Source organism: Notolabrus celidotus, chromosome 12 (assembly GCF_009762535.1).
Source record: "Notolabrus celidotus isolate fNotCel1 chromosome 12, fNotCel1.pri, whole genome shotgun sequence".
Classification (NCBI taxonomy): Eukaryota; Metazoa; Chordata; class Actinopteri; order Labriformes; family Labridae; genus Notolabrus; species Notolabrus celidotus.
Genome location: NC_048283.1, coordinates 789,404 through 806,588, shown reverse-complemented (window position 1 = coordinate 806,588; position 17,185 = coordinate 789,404). Strand labels below are relative to the sequence as shown.

Genomic DNA, 17,185 nt, shown 5'->3' with positions numbered 1-17,185 from the left:
GGCTGGGAAGTGCAAATTTACAACGGATGAAACAGTTTACAAATGGCAGTTTCTACCGGAAGTGATCGAGTGAGCGTTTTTTTACATTTTCAAAATAAAAGCAACTTGAAAGAGCAGAAAATTGTGATGGCTTTAAATATCAGTTTCAAATGAACTGCAACCAACAGTCCAACTAGTTTAAAATCACACAGAAAGAAAACCACACGAGATAGTGAGTGTCTCAATAAAAGGACAATCTAATATGGATTTTCAAAATAAAAGGCGTCTGTAATATGAAAATGTGCAACAGCTGGGGGATTAATACAGATTTGACTTTAACCCTGTTTCCCCTCAAATATTTTGATTCACACGGATAAGAGAACTCCTCAAAATGTGTTCCTGCCAATCACAGCTGTATCTGATTTGGAATTTCAAAATAAAAGCCATTAGACATTTACCAAATTACATTGATTATGGATAAATTCAAATAGAAATAGTTTCCACTGACTCATTTTAATTCAGACTAACAGTGGACAACCTCATACTGTTATCCTGCCAATCCCAGCTCGATCTGATGTGTCATTTCAAAATAAAAGCCATTGAAAGAGTAGAAAATTGTAATGGTTGCAGCTAATTTGAAACTGATATTTAAACCCAACAGCCTAAATCATAAGACTTGTGTAAAATCAGACTGAAATGTTAGCACACTAGATCATGACTGACTCAACAACAGGACAATCTAATATGGATTTTCAAAATAAAAGACGTCTGTAATATGACCATGTGCAAAAGCATGCATTAAAATCCACTCAAGTATTCTGATTCAGGCTGATAAGAGAACACCTCAAATTGTGTTCCTGCCAATCACAGCTATATCTGATTTGGAATTTCAAAATAAAAGCCATTAGAAATTTACCAAATTACATTGATTATGGATAAATTCAAATTGAAATGGTTTCCACTGACTCATTTTAATTCAGACTAACAGTGGACAACCTCATACTGTAATCCTGCCAATCCCAGTTCGATCTGATGTGTCATTTCAAAATAAAAGCCACTTGAAATTTGAAACGCACTCTTCTTTTTTTGCATTTTTTAATAAAAAGTCAAATATATATTACATTCCTTGCTTTTGCACATTTTCACATTACAGACATCTTTTATTTTGAAAATCCATATTAGATTGTACTGTTGTTGAGTCAGTCACAACCGCTCACTTGACTACTTCTGGATCACTTATAGTGGACAACCTCATAATTCAGTCCTGCCAATCCAAGCCAGATCTGATGTGTCATTTCAAAATAAAAGCCACTTCAAATTAGAAACACACATTTTTTGCATATTTTCAGAGTACCAATGTCTTTTATTTTGAAAATCCACATTAACTTGTTTCCGCTCACTCAGTCACTTCCTGTATTTGGTAGATTCCCTTTCAGGTAGAATCTGCAGTTTGTAAATTTGTTTAAATTAGTTTCTGGATCTGTGAAAATGTTCTGTCTCTTTAAGTGTTTCTGATTTTGTAAATTGGCCTCCCAGCCGAGTGATTTTCTGGCATCAGACGGGTTTTAACTGTGGACAGAAGTCATTTGAGGGCGTCATCTTGTGCTTTGGAAAAGAACGCTCAACCCTTTCTGATAGAAGACGAGTGACTGAGCGTCCTGACTGTCCAGCAGCAGCTGAGCCGTCACCCAGACTGCAGCCGGTCCAACACAAACACACAGACACAAAAACACACACACACACCAGCTAAACCAACAGACACCAGGAGTCAGGCTGTTTGAAGGAGCCTTCATCTGCTCCTCCATCATCATCATCTTCATCATCATCATGAGCACACAGCTCAACCAACTAACACACACTTCAGTCCTCTTCATCCTCCTCCTCAGGGTGGGTCTGCATCATCTCCCTGCCCCCCAGACTGACTCCCCCCGCCCCCCCGCCTCCTCTCTATGTGCTCATTACCTTAATTGATGTTTAACCCATAGAATCAGCAGCTGATGATGGCTCAATTAAGAGCTTGCTGGAGGACAGGGATTAGTCCAGTGTAAGTAAGGCGGTTTGTTGCCCTGCAGCCTCGCCTCTTCTGGACCCTAATCCTTCGGTCTAACTCGGGGGGTCAGAGCAGGAAACAAACACAGAGCGTGTACAGCTGTGTGTCTTTATTTAGTTTCAGAGCGTCGGTGGACTGTAAGAAAATAATCTGTAAATGTTCTCCATCAATCATCCAGAAACTGTCACTCATGGCTTTTCAGTGACTTCAAAATAAGTGACTAGGTCAGAGGTCAAGCTCTGAAAGAAGACGTCACCATGCTAACGCTCACAATGAGAATCGATCAATCAATCAATCAATCAATCAATCAATCAATCAATCAGGCTTTATCTGTAAAGCACTTTCATATGAGAACATTGGAACACAAGTGCTGTGCATTAAAATAATAATAGTAATAAAATAGAATAAAATTAAAAATAAAAAAAAAGTATAAGACCCTCCATCCCCAAACCCAGCCAACAATCCATACTCAAGGTTAGATATATAAATAATAAATAATATATATATCTATCTATCAAAATAAAATAACAATAGTATAAATAATAAAATATAAATAAATAATAATAATAATAATAATAATAATAATAATAATAATAAAATAAATAAGAATAATACAAAATAAGAATAAGAATAAATAATAATACAAAATAAATAAATAAATAAATAAATAAATAAATAAATAAATAAATAAATAAATAAATAAAAAAAAAAAAAAAATTTATATATATATATATATATAATAAATATGTCCCTGAACGCTCTCATGATGGAGGTAAAATAAGATGTTAAAACTAAAGACAGGAAATTAAACTCGCCAAAATAAAATAATTAATAAAAAAATAAAAAAATTTAACCAGTAAAAAAAAAACAACTAAGATGCTACATTAAAATTTAAAATTAAACAGGAAATATAAAAATTTTGAGAGGTCATCTGTAAATAAATAAATGGAATAAAATTTGATCTAATTTAAAACTAAATAAATACTCAAATAATACACAATAAGTTAAAAATAAATACAATAACTGAATAAATAATATATATCTGTCTATAATAATTTAAAATAAGACTTGTATGACTTTGATACTGACTAAAATTTAACTAAATAATAAGTAAATAAAGTAAGATTAAATAAGACTCAGAAAAAAGGTAAGTCCTGAGTCCACTACCTGAAGACCTGAGGGCTCTCACAGGCTCATATGATAAAAGCAAATCTGCTAAATAAGAAGGTGCAAGACCGTTAAGATATTCAAAAAACAATAAAATAAAATAAATTCTGAAAGATACTGGAAGCCAATGAATCAGTGACTTTGGCCTCTTTATCTTAAAAACAGACAAACTGGAGTCAGTACAGCTCTACTTGAAGATAGTCATTATCTATTTGACAATCTAAACTTGTCTGTAAGGACGGTGACTTTCTGCAAGCTCTTACAAGTTCTATTCAAACTGCTTCGGTTTGGTGCTCAGGTTCTTCTGTTTAAAAACACGATAGCACCAAATGACTTTCTGTCTCCTACCAAGCAATGCGATCCACCGGCAGGAAGCAACGCCAAACCCAAAGACACGTCTGGGATGTTGTTTCATGCAGCTTCACGGTGGACTGGGGAGGATATCGACGTGTAATAGAGCAGCTTCTTCTTCTCGGGCTCTGAAAGCCTCGCTCGCAGAAATGGGCAGAGAGCTTAACCACAGACTGGACAGGATGGATGCTCTGATTCACTTTTATTCTTCAAGTGTTCGCAGCTGCTGTGGAAATAAAAGCTGCTAAATTACAGCTTCATGCTCAGCCAGAAATCAGATGCTTTCAGCTCCTATAGTCTGCAGGACCACACTCCCTGACTGCTGGAACACTACACGTCTTTACAATGACGTTCACGTCACTGTTTAAAGTTCAGATTCTTTAGAAGAGTTCAAAAGTCGTCCAAAAAATGTAACAGTAAGCAAAACTACCAACTCAGGCACTGGTGTGCTTTGTTTACTACTTAGTCCAAGAGGTAAATCTGATCAAGGTCTGATATTAAGGTGTTATCTATTTTAATCATGTTCTATTTTGTCCCTTTCAGCACACCGTACTAAAACTGCCGCAGTGTCTTCCTGCTTCCCGCTGCCACCATGATGTGAAATAACAACACTGAGCTTCTGAACGCAACATTTCACTTCTAAAAACCTCCAAGGAGGCTCAGCTGACAAATCTAATGTAAAATGCACTTTGAGTTTGAGCTCCCACGTACAAGCTAAGCATGCAGGTGCAGCTAATCAGACTGATGTCATCATACATTCAGCAGAGCATTATTTTGTACACCTTGAAGCAGTCTTCTACCTCTAAGTGATACTTTCAGTACACATTGGTGCAGCAGTGCAGCATTTATTTGAATAATAAATCTTACATCATAAAGTACATTTCATTGCATTAATTTGACTCCAAAATCAAGACAGCTGTAAGAGTTGTTTCACATCGTTAATATGGACTTAAAATCTGTTTTGAAATGCAAAATGATGGAATTTTAATCATGCAAAATGTGACTGTCGCATTCTTCATGGATGGGAGTTGGAGGACGATTCATTATATGCTAAAACTTTTTGTTTTGCTTTTGTTTTGTCTAATCTAACTGTTGGAGCTATTTACATTGTTTCGTACATTTGATTATAATTACTTTAATCAATTAATTTATTGTTATTTCATTTAAGGTAATTCTAGGATTAATTTATTAATATATTTCATTACTGACTTTTGTAGGTTGATAGCTTTTGCACTGACATGTATATAGATGGGCAGGTAAGACAGGAGGGGCGGACACCGGGGAGGTAAATGTTTGTTTACCAGGAGATTTGAAGGCTTAGAGACGTTCCCTTTTGTTTGAGAGAAGCTTTTTTGTGTTGTACAATAAACCACCAAAATACTGAATACTTGGCTGGACACTGGCAATCTTTTGGACACTGTGTACGATCCACTCTCCCCGCGCCTCGTGGCCATTTTTTTATTTGAGTTTTGAGTTCTGTAAAGTTGACCAAGTCAAATAGCCAATACACCTACATTCTTTTAATTTTTATTTTGTTTTTGCAGGATTATTACAGTACAACCAATACAGTGTAATAGTTAACAGTCTTTTTCTGTTTTTAAACACACACACACACACAAACAACCATCCTGCACGTAGGTAAGAAGTAAGGAGAAGGTACTGAATTAGCGCTGCCGTCTATGGGGTCAACTCCTTGGGAGGGAGGCGGTCTACATAATCAAGTAAAGGCCTCCAGTGGGTATAAAATTTATCCGATGAGCCCCTGATGGTGAATTTTATCTTTTCCAATTTTAGCAGACTTAAAACATCGTTTAGCCAAACTCTGAATAAAGGTGGTTGAGAAGACTTCCAAAGCAAAAGGATTCTTTTCCGGGCAACCAGGGACACAAATGCTATCACATTGTTTTGCGTTTTTGTAGTGGCTAAATCAAGCGGGGCTCTGCCAAAGATGGCTATATGAGGAGATGGCTGAAGCTTTAGGTCCAGGATGTCAGAAATTGCCAAAAAGAAGGATTTCCAATACTCGCATAGTTCGGGACATGTCCAAAACATGTGGGTAAGGTTGCAAGGGGTTTGGGAGCACCTACTGCACTCCTCTTCTGTCTTATCTGGATAGAACTTGGAGAGTTTGTCTTTGCTATAATGAAGCCTATGAAATACTTTAAATTGAATAAGGGATAGCCTAGCACAACTTGATGATTTGTTAATTACTTTAAGAGCCCTCTCCCAAAATGCATTAGTTATAGTAATTTGCAGTTCTGATTCCCAACTACTTTTAATTTTGGTTAGAATGGATTCATCAGAGGGAGTCAGGAGGTCGTAGAAAAAAGAGACATGTCCCTTAGGGAGGGATTTAACTTTAAGGGCATTGTCTATCCCACAGGGAGGTGGAATACAGGGGAAGGCTAACGTATGGGTCCTTGCAAAGTCCCTAAGTTGGAAGTATCGAAAGAAGTCTGCACTATTCAAATTATAAGTTGAGCTCAACTGTTCAAAGCTAGCAAACAGACCATCTCTGTACAAATCACCCAAACAACAGAGGCCTCTCTTCTCCAAAGCAGCAAATCGAGGGTCAGTCTATACACTTACATTCTTACATGTCTCGTGTCTTTTTGAGTCAAAGGTCTGTTATTATCGGCATTATTATTATTATTTTTAATGTTGATCTGTTTTAAATTGATGGTGGGAATGTAATTATATAAGTATATTATTATTTTATTATTATTATTGTTGTTGTTAAAAGCATTATTACTATTTTAATCATTATTGTTATTAATAATTATTTATTTATGTATTTATTTTTCTTCTCTCTGTTAAAAGGATTTCAGACATCTTTGTCTGAAATTCTGCTTTGTACAGTGAGCCTTGAATTTGATATGAAAATGATAAAATACTAAAAACATATTTATTTAAAAAAAATCAATGTCACTGCCGCTTGCTCAGTTTTATCATGAATTAGTCACCTCACATGGTTTTATATTTTAATACAATTATTTAATAAGAAAAATGAGTCTGTAACCTCCTAAAAAAAACATCCATCAAGTCCAAACTTTTAAATTTACAGGATATCTGACTCACTGTTTCAACAAAACTGCATAAAAATAAGCGACATAAACATCAACATCATCTGCATATAAAGAAATAACATATATTGATGGTTCCTGTTGTTTTACTTTGTGAATATCTCGAGGAGTAAAAGTTCCAGTCTGGCTAAAGCAGCTTTCAGCACCATCAGTCACTGTTGTAGTTTCAGTGAATCTTTGAAACAGTAAATTGTGAGTCATGTGACATTTGTTGACCGCTTGGATTCGCTGCGAGTGAAACTGAAAACTGAATCCAAAGCTGAACTTTTTCACTTGTGTTCTGGCCAAAGACAACAAACAGTGGGTGTGATGAGCAGCACCAGGAGAGACAAATCTCGCCCGGTCTGGTTCCTCCACCCTGCGTGGTGCTTTTCTGGCTGCACGCACAGGAGGGAGGCCATTTTGAAATCGCAGTAGGGGTAGAGTGGATTGCGAGGTGAGGCATGCTGCCGCTACTTCCCACATTAAGTGGCTGATGGTCTCCTCTTTGTACAAAAACACCTTTGGCTTTAAGTTCCATTAGCCGAGAGGGAGTGAGGACATTTCTTTCCCTCTCTCAAAGTGCCGGGGTAAAGCGCTGCCCTGCGATGATTGAATCATAGCCATAATAGCAGAAGGCAGAGGCCTGCTGCGTCGCTGAGTTCTTCCTGTTCTCCTCGCTCAGCGTGGGAACAGCAGCGGACAAAATCTGCCCTGGAATCAGCACACAAAAGAGGCCATGAAAGCAACACGAGCAGAGCAGGTAGTAATTGCTCCTTTCTGCTGAAATGCTCTGTTTAAAAAAAGGAGCACGACTTGTGGTGCGAGGCTTTTCAGTCCGGCAGCAGTGAAGGGGGCATGCTTTTCTAACCCGGCGCACAGGAAGATGTTTCTGCCTGGATGACGGGTCAGCTGCAGGCGAGCACGCCGAAAACACACGTCCGCTGAGGCTAAAGAAGGTAAACAGCCAAATCAATGAGGTGGCAGGACACTCAGCCTCCACCACAGGATGCTGCAGCCCCTCTGCTCACCTCTGTCATGCTCTCAAACCCACCAGCTCACTTCCTTATTTAGATCCAGTCCGAACACAGAACACAGACCAGCGAACACAGGACACACACTCTGAACCTCCACAGCTTATTGATGTCATTCTCTGCTCTCGCTGGCGAAACACAGCCTCGGCTTCAGCAGTGATTTAAATCCATCAATTCTCAGCCCGGCCAACAAACGTATTGATTAGTGAAAATTAGACCCCAGTTACAATTACAGTGCACGCCAAAGTTCCCGCTTCCACTGTCAGAGTCTGGAGGATGTGGACTAATGGAGAGCTCTGGAGATCTGTCAGGGGATTCGTGTTTCTGCTCTCTCGTAACTCAGACGCTCGGTTTGGACTTTTTACTACTCTCCAAAGATCCTCTGATATCTCTCCTGATGAAGCATTCATGGAGGGAGTCTGTGCAGTTATTGTTTAATGTTTTAATAACGGGGCGCTGCAGAAGAAGCTGGTTTGGGATGCTGAATCAAATCTGAACAAACACTATCACAGTTTATGATGGATCAATTCAATGTGAAGGATTCTGGTAGTGGTACGTTTGTTGTCTTTGAAGCTTCAATGAATCAGATCAGATGTGATCAGTAAACAACCCTAAAGACCACGTCTGGGATAGGGACGGGGCATGACTTTTAAATGCTCAAATATTTGTTCAGTTTGAGTTTTTATGACTTCAGAAGGAGGTTTTTATTAAACTCTGGACCAAGTGGACTAACTATGTAAACCCCTACAGACAGGTTCTGTGGATGATTCCATTCAAGGGCCCGGTGATGCTGTCTTCTCTTAGCTAATTGCATATTTTGTATTCATTTTGCGTGTGATTTTCTGTCACTTATCTCTCCCTGAAATGCTTCTGACTCACTCTGATGTAAACATATTGTCGCCCTCTGGTTGTATTTAGTGCTAATAATCTTTAAAAACAGAGGACTGCAGAGAGAATTAACATTACTCTCTCTTATATATGTCAATGCTCTGTGTAACAAACTGCTGTCCATAACAAAAATAAAGAATAACAAAAAAATAAAGTGAATATTTTCTCATTTTAAAAGTACAATTTGTGATCATTTCACCGGTGCCTGGTTGTAATACATATTCCAGCCACACGGTGGCAACAGAGCGTCTTAAAGCTGTTTGCTAACCGCATTAAACAACAGAAGAAGAAGAATGCTAACTGCATTAAATAGCAAAAGAAGAATATTTACTTTATTTATTTAAAAGGGACAGTGCATATTATTGAACATCTCAGCGTTGCATCAATGTAAATAAGCCAGAGTTAGCCATAAGGCTAATGTTCATCCGTAGCCCCCGGCAAACATTAGCAACAGTCTCAAGAAATGCATGTGTAGTGATGTGAGATTGAGCAGGGTTGTGAAATTTAAACATACACGCCACGGTGCTACATCATAGAAACACCAACATGAAGGTGGAGACAGACGCTACTAGCAGCACCTCCTAAAGCTAGGGTTGGTAGCCACAGGAAACTAGCATGAATTATAATGTAGCATTTCCTCAGGATACCCTCAACCTCCAGACATAAAGTCTAGCATGTTTGCTTTTCCCTCAGAGGTCGATCTCTGCACAGAGCGTTCTGCATGTGCAAAAGTCAGGAGTGTAAACCAAGCAGCAACCTCCGGTCTTAAAACATGAAGCCCATGCTGAAGTGTTATAAACTGCAGTTCATCAAGCGTCCACTTGAGGCTGGCTGCAGAAACACAGGAAACCACATACACACCCATTCAAAGAGACAATCTTTACAGCAGAAATAATCATGTTTACAGCACCTTGTCCCGCTGCTGGTTAAAGCTAGGGTTGGCAGTCACAGAAAACTAGCATGAATTATAATGTAGCATGTCCTCAGGATACCGTCAACCTCTCAACACAAAGTCTAGCATGTTTGATTTTCCCTCAGAGGTCGATCTCTGCACAGAGCGCTCTGCATGTGCAAAAGTCAGGAGTGTTAACCAAGCAGCAACCTCCAGTCTTAAAATATGAAGCCCATGTTAAAAATTGCAGTTCCTCAAGCATCCACTAGAGGCTGGCTGCAGAAACACAGGAAACCACATACACACCCATTCAAAGAAGACGATCTTTACAGCAGAAATAATCATGTTTACAGCACCTTGTCCCGCTGCTGGTTAAAGCTAGGGTTGGCAGTCACAGAAAACCAGCATGAATTTGAATGTAGCATGTCCTCAGGATACCGTCAACCTCCAGACATAAAGTCTAGGATGTTTGATTTTCCCTCAGAGGTTGATCTCTGCACAGAGCGTTCTGAATGTGCAAAAGTCAGGAGTGTAAACCAAGCAGCAACCTCCGGTCTTAAAATATGAAGCCCATGTTAAAAACTGCAGTTCCTCAAGCATCCACTAGAGGCTGGCTGCAGAAACACAGGAAACCACATACACACCCATTCAAAGAGACGATCTTTACAGCAGAAATAAAAATGTTTACAGCCTGGTTCAAAAACTGTTTAGGTCTGAATAGCTCATTTCTCTATCAGCACACACTGTTCGAGGTGTGAATATTTTCATAACTCCTAATTTTTTAAAAAAATATTAGACGTACAAGTTTTGCCCAAATAAGGGCGTGGCTGACTTGACTGACAGGGCACACTGTAGCTGTTAGTGAGATGGATAAAGGATAAAGGCCCGCCTCTTTACTTCACACTAGCTCAACAGAAGTTAGGTTGAGTTCAGCATTTCCAATATGGCTCCCGCCGACCATCGGCTTCAGAAACAGATGGGTGACGTCACAGAGACTACGTCCATTTACATACAGTGTACAGTGTAAACAAACAAAATGACGAAGCATTGATAAGCTGCAAACTCCTCCTCCTCTGTTCCTGGAACCACACAATACTTCTGTCAGTTTCTGTTTCATAAAGAACTGAAACGTTTGTCTGCTTTCACACATTTATCAACGTGTTTATTCAATCATTTTAACTCCATTAATAAAACTTTCTTCTGGATTAATGTTCTCTGCATCGACACTCATCACTCCAGGAGTTGGGAAAGCAAAGCTCAGGTGAGATTTTTGCAGAAAATAAAAAGATGAATGATGAAAATCAATCATCACAGTGATCAATACTGACGTCAGTGAGGAGCTGCAGCCTGAACTCTGCTGTGAGAAGACGTCAGGACATCCATGCGGCACACGGCCCTGAGATGGAGCTCGTACCTGCTGTTACATGAAGAACAGAACAGGACTGTGCACTTAGGCCCACTCAGTCACTCCATCATGCCTCTGACAGACTCTGACTCGCTCTGGAACGTCTGAGAGCTCCACGGCTCTCTGCCTGTGTTTGCAATTCAGCAGGAAGCGGCGGCCGCAGAGAACAATTGTACTTCCTCAAATGAACAGAAGTAAGGAGGAGAGGAGGAGGAGGAGGAGGAGGAGGAGGAGGAGGAGAGTTGTTCCCTCTGTGTTTTGACTGGTGCCAGCAGAGCACACGGCGGAGGAAACCAAAAGCCACAAACTCTGGATGTTCAGGAATTAATTCTGAGATTATTTTCCTGAGAGAAACTGTCTCCTTCGTTTTTTTTTGTCCCCGCGCCGAGCTTTACTCCGTCCACGAGAGCGCCGAGCAGCTTCGCCTGCAGTCACGCTTCTCAGGGACACAAAAGCCCATTACTGGAGCTGAGCCCATAACTTATCAGCAGCTTAAAGCCCCCTTTCACCCAACAAGTCCAGTTACAATATTCGCTTCAATTTGTGGATTGTGTTCCTGTGTGAGAACATGAGTGAAAGATGAGCCCTCCGGAGACTTAAGACCGACTCTGCCGTACCAACGGATGAGGAGCTGAAACTAAAGTGCATCATCGACACTATACCAGAGTTTGTAGAACCGGCTGATGGAGCGACGTGTTCCCAATCACGGCTCCACACTCACAGGAGCTCTGTTAGAAACATCACACTGTTCCAACGTCCATCATGGTTTGGGATCTACATGTGTTACATAACTTAAGCTGCCCTAACAAAGCACAGCTGATTTCTCGGATGAATACCAGAAGTGATTAAAGATGAGACAAACGTACAAATCACTGAATGTTTGAGGTGATAGGAGTCTCTTTTTTAAACATGATGTGTTCGGATTTTACTCAACACTGAATACTGAACGTTACCTAACGATAATCTGATCTCTGCTCGTCGGTTCAGCTGTGACGAGCAGAGAGGTAAACATCTGAGTTTCTGTTTTGGTGAACATTGGAAGATAAGTACGCCGACACTGATGTCTCTGATACTCGTCTGTGATGTTCCTCTGGATCTCTGCCCATCACTTTAACTCTTCCTGTCCCTTTAAAGTTACTAACCATAGACCTTTCTGGAGTCCCTGAGCTCCCTTGTCTCGTAGGTTCCTCTGGATCTCTGCTGTAGATTCCTTTTTTGGGGTCTGTTATTCATCCTTTTGTTTTCTTTCTTTTTCCTTTTTCCTTTCCTTGTATCTTTCCTGCTGTCCTTTCTTTCTTTCTTTCTTTCTTTCTTTCTTTCTTTCTTTCTTTCTTTCTTTCTTTCTTTCTTTCTTTCTTTCTTTCCTTCCTTACTTCCTTCCTTCCTTCTTCCTTTCCTGCTGTCCTTTCTTTCTTTCTTTCTTTCTTTCTTTCTTTCTTTCCTTCCTTCCTTCCTTCTTCTTTCCTGCTGTCCTTTCTTTGTTTCTCTCTGTCATTCCTTCTTTCCTGCTGTCCTTCCTTCTTTCTTTGTTTCTATCTGTCATTCTTTCTTTTCTTCTTTTTTAATTCCTTCTTTCCTCTCATTCCTTCTTTCATTCCTTCTTTCATTCTTTCTTTCTTTCTTTCTTTCTTTCTTTCTTTCTTTCTTTCCTTCCTCCTTCTTCTTTCCTGCTGTCCTTTCTTTCTTTCTTTCTTTCTCTCTTTGTTCTTTCCATGTTTCTTCATCCTTTATGTCTCCTTTTCTTATCCCGTCCTTTCCTTCCATCATTCCTTCACCATTTATCCTCCTCTTTTTCTTTCTTCTGGTCTCCCTCTCTTCTCTCTTTTCTTAGACCTTTCTGGAGTCCCTGAGCTCCCTTGTCTCGTAGGTTCCTCTGGATCTCTGCTGCTGTGGACGTGCCAGACTCCAGCTGCTACAACTACTACTATCCGTCTCCCCACTATCATCTCTCTCTCTCTCTTCATCTCCCTCTATCCCTCTCTCCAACACGGTCTCAGCAGATGTGTGTCTAACATGAGTCTGGTCCTGCTGGAGGTTTCTGCCTGTTAAAGGAAGTTTGTCCTTGCCACTGTAACTTGCTAAATGCTGCAAAGTGCTCTGCTCATGGTGGATTAAGATGAGATCAGACTGAGTCCTGTCTGTGAGATGGGACTGGATCTGATCCGGTCTTGATGTCGGGTCTTTGTTAATACTAGAAGAGAAGAGAAATCACTCTTAACGTCTCCTCAGAGCCGCGCTGTGATCCTTCAGCTCCTCACTTTATAACCTTTCCCCTTCAACATCTCTCCCTCTCCGGCTCCATCTCATCTTCCTCCTCTCCTGCTGCGACACAGCAAAGCAAACTCACGCCATTAAAACTCAACCACCTGTCTTACTCTGCCCTAAATGAACTTCCACTTTCATACCCTGTAACCTGTGACCATCAGAGCACTCAGCATCCAGATAGAACCCCACAGCCGGGTCTGTATGAGTGTCATTTTTAATAAGTGGCGACAAATGAAGGAACTGAGAGAGGGGGCCTGGTGGCTTCATCAGAGAGCAGGAGGAAGGACCAGAGGAGGTAATGTCAGAAACAACAGTGAGTCTGAACACACACCTGAAGGCTCAGTGATTCATCTTAAAGCTTGGTTCTGGTCAGATCTTAGTGCGACACAGTTTGAAGATGTGGAGACGAGCAGAGCGACGAGGGAAGCGAAAGCCTCCATGTTTGGCAGGTCTTCTCTGGACGGTGTTCTGACTCAAGCAGGCGGCTCTGATTTCACTTCAGACCTTTAATTTGTTCCTCCGTTCCCTCTTGACTCTGGACTCTGTGAATATTTACAGTCCGGGGTGTTTGTAGCTCTCCTATTTGATGCAACGTGAAGTGAGAGTGAGAGATTCAGGAGCGAGTCTGCAGCACATATTTCACTTTAACGGTTTCTTTTATGGAGCTCACGCCTGCCAAGAATGACACCATCCTGTTTACTGCCCCTGTTTACTCCTCCATCTCTCTATTACCTGTTTCATCAGGACAAACACTCATCCCTGCTTTTCACTCCTCGCTCCTGAAACCTGCTCTCTCTCCTCTGACGGCGGCGACGCTCAGCTGCTCTCCTCAGCAGCACCCTTTCTGGACTCTCTCCCTCAGGATCGTGTGACACCTTTTTGGCAACCTGGACTTTTACCTGCAGGCGCTGCTAGAAAAAAACTCATCAGTCTGTGTTGCAGAGGATCCCTCTGCTGCACTAGATAATGATGTAATAGATAACCTGCCTCCTGACACTGGAGACTCCTCTCCTGAGACATATTCTCATTGTCTTCCTGCCCTCTAATCCCAGTCAGCTGCCTGTGAAATCCTGCAAAAGCAAAGCAGTGGAAACTGATAGAAGAGGACATTTATCACTCCTAAATAATCTCAGATAACTGGAGCCTGATTCAGGTTTATTGATGCCATCATTACAGGGCTGCTTCACTTTCTCTCTTTCCTTCTTTCATCCTTTCTTTCTTTCTTTCTGCTGTCCTCCTTCCTTTCTCTCTTTCCTTCTTTCATCCTTTCTTTCTGCTGTCCTCCTTTCTTTCTCTCTTTCCTTCTTTCATCCTTTCTTTCTGCTGTCCTCCTTCCTTTCTCTCTTTCCTTCTTTCATCCTTTCTTTCTCTCTTTCCTTCTTTCATCCTTTCTTTCCTGCTGTCCTCCTTCCTTTCTCTCTTTCCTTCTTTCATCCTTTCTTTCTCTCTTTCCTTCTTTCATCCTTTCTTTCCTGCTGTCCTTCCTTTCTCTCTTTCCTTCTTTCATCCTTTCTTTCTCTCTTTCCTTCTTTCATCCTTTCTTTCCTGCTGTCCCTCTTTCTCTCTCTCTTTCCTTCTTTCATCCTTTCTTTCTCTCTTTCCTTCTTTCATCCTTTCTTTCCTGCTGTCCCTCTTTCTCTCTCTCTTTCTTTCTTTCTTTCTTTCTTCTTTCATTCCTCCTTTCTTTCCTTCTTTTCTGCTCTTCTTTCTTTGATCCCTTCCTTCTTACTCTCTCTTTCATTCCCTTTTCCTTTCATTCCTTCTCTCTTGCTATCCTCCTTTCTTACTCTCCTGTTGTCCCCCTTTCTTTCTTTCTTTTCTTTCTTTCTTCCTTTCTTTCCTTCTTTTCTGCTCCTCTTTCTTTGATCCTTTCCTTCTTACTCTTTCTTTTATTCCTTTTTCCTATCATTCCTTCTTTCATGCTGTCCCTCTTTCCTTCTTTCCTGGTCCTTCTTTCATTCTTTATTTTCTTCATTCCTTTTTTCCTGCTATCCTCCTTTCTTTCTTTTCTTTCATTCCTCCTTTCTTTCCTTCTTTTCTGCTCTTCTTTCTTTGATCCCTTCCTTCTTACTCTCTCTTTCATTCCTTTTTCCTTACTTTCTTTCTTTCCTTCTTTCTTTCTTTATTTCCTTCATTCCTTCTTTCCTGCTATCCTCCTTTCTTTCTTCCTTTCTTTCTTTCTCTCTTTGTTCTTTCCATGTTTCTTCCTCCTTTATGTCTCCTTTTCTTACCCCATCCTTTCCTTCTGTCATTCCTTCCCCATTTATTCTCCTCTTTTTCTTTCTTCTGGTCTCCCTCTCTTTTTGTGGAGTCCCCGAGCTCCCTTGTCTCGTAGGCAAAAGTAAAGCTGTGAAAACTGATCGAAGAGGACATTTATCACTCCCAAAGAATCTCACAGATAACTTGACACGAGCCTGATTCGGGTTTATTGATGCCATCATTACAGGGCTGCTTCCACGAGTGAAATGGTTTCCGGGTTTGAGGAGGAAATTAGAAGTTTGATGGCACTCTCTCCCGGGAGAGAAGCAATTACGCACAGCAATGAGAGCAACAATCGAGGGAAATGGGCTCATGGAAGAGACATCACATTATTCTACAGACACAATCGCTTAAAGGAGATGAGGGAAAACATCCAATATGGGTTTTTTTTTTAATAAAAGGAACACAATTTCATCAGTCAAGTCAATACAGTTCCCCTGGAGCAGAAACAGCGCTCTCTTTATCTGCCCACTCCTCTCTGCTGTTTAAACCTGCTGTCATTTAATAAGCGGAATTGATGGCGCGATAAAAGTTGCCAATAAAGCAGGCGTGCTGCTCTCACACATCAAATCCATTTACAGGAATGAAGAGAAATCGAGTCAAAAAGCAGGCTGACACTTGTCGTAAATCGCTCCTGACAGCTCCTAATGGAGAGTTCTTACTGTTGCGCACGACGCTCCAAACACACCGGGGTGTTATTTACAGAAGGGGTGAGGAGGGGAAACAAAAAGCTCTGATTGCAGGTCTGATGGGAACTTTATAAAGAACTACAAGCAGCACAAGCAGTGTCCTTGACACAGCACAGGGAGGATGAGGCTTCCCAGGCAGGCAGGCAAGGCAAGGCAAGGCAAGGCAGCCTCCTCAGAGTTCACACAACCACAACACCGCGCCGGGGAGAGAAGAACGCACAAACATCCAAACATCCACACACAGCAGCGCAGCACACACACACACACACACACACACACACACACACACACACACACAACTGTCAGAAGTCCCAGACACAGGCTGAGGCACCCAACCAGGAGGAACGCGTTGAAGAGTGAAGACTTACCCGAGCAGTGTCTCCACATCTGTTTGATGAAACGCGAGATTCAAACGTCACACTTTGCTGCATTCAACGCGCGCGCAGGAGCTTTCAGCGTGGCCGGGCAGTGACTCTGCGGCGCGCGCGGTGGGCTACCAATTAACAACAAAAATTTCTCCCTACTTGCAGTACAAGGTAACTATTTAGTTCTAGCAAATGGTGCCTAATCTATCCTGTGGCATTGCTTTATGAGTGACAGGAGGGCAAAGCCAATGAGCGTTCAGCTGTGCGCGCCGCCTCCACCAATCAGAGCGTCTGCGCGGAGTTGGTGGAAGGTGAGCTGCGAAGTAGGAAGGGCTGATGGCGACATCATGTGTTAAGAGTTTATATCCCTCCGCCGTGTCATGTTGTGGAGCAGGGGGCTCCACTTTGCTCTGCTTCTTTTGAATATGAACCAACTCTTCCTCAGAGCTCTCACCCCGCGTGGGTCCTGGGTTATTTATGCTCGTGCGTAAATGCATCCAAGGAGACTATATATACATTTATCAACATTCAAACACAGAGAACACACCGGAAAGCCTTCACACACACACAGCACGGATGTCTAAGTTACACATTCAGTCAGCAGAGTGGAAAATAAGAGACTACACACATCCCCTGGTTTCTACTGCGCATGTTTCAACTTTATAATAAAATAATATTCCCCCTTTTTTACTCATTCCCATTATATTAAGTGTGTCTTCATCAGTTCTCAGCTGCTCTTCCAAACGAGTGATAATGTGTGATTTTCAGGCGCACTACTT

General features: G+C 41.1%; 1 protein-coding gene across 1 annotated transcript in view; it reads right to left on the bottom strand.

Moving 5' to 3' along the window:
• Positions 1–16,641, bottom strand: part of mef2d (myocyte enhancer factor 2d) — a 129,624-nt gene extending 112,983 nt beyond the window's left edge. Inside the window, exon 1 of the mRNA XM_034697527.1 lies at positions 16,410–16,641. The gene's annotated coding sequence lies outside the window, so the exon portion shown is untranslated. The remainder of the gene's footprint in view (positions 1–16,409) is intronic.
• Positions 16,642–17,185: the final 544 nt, after the last annotated feature.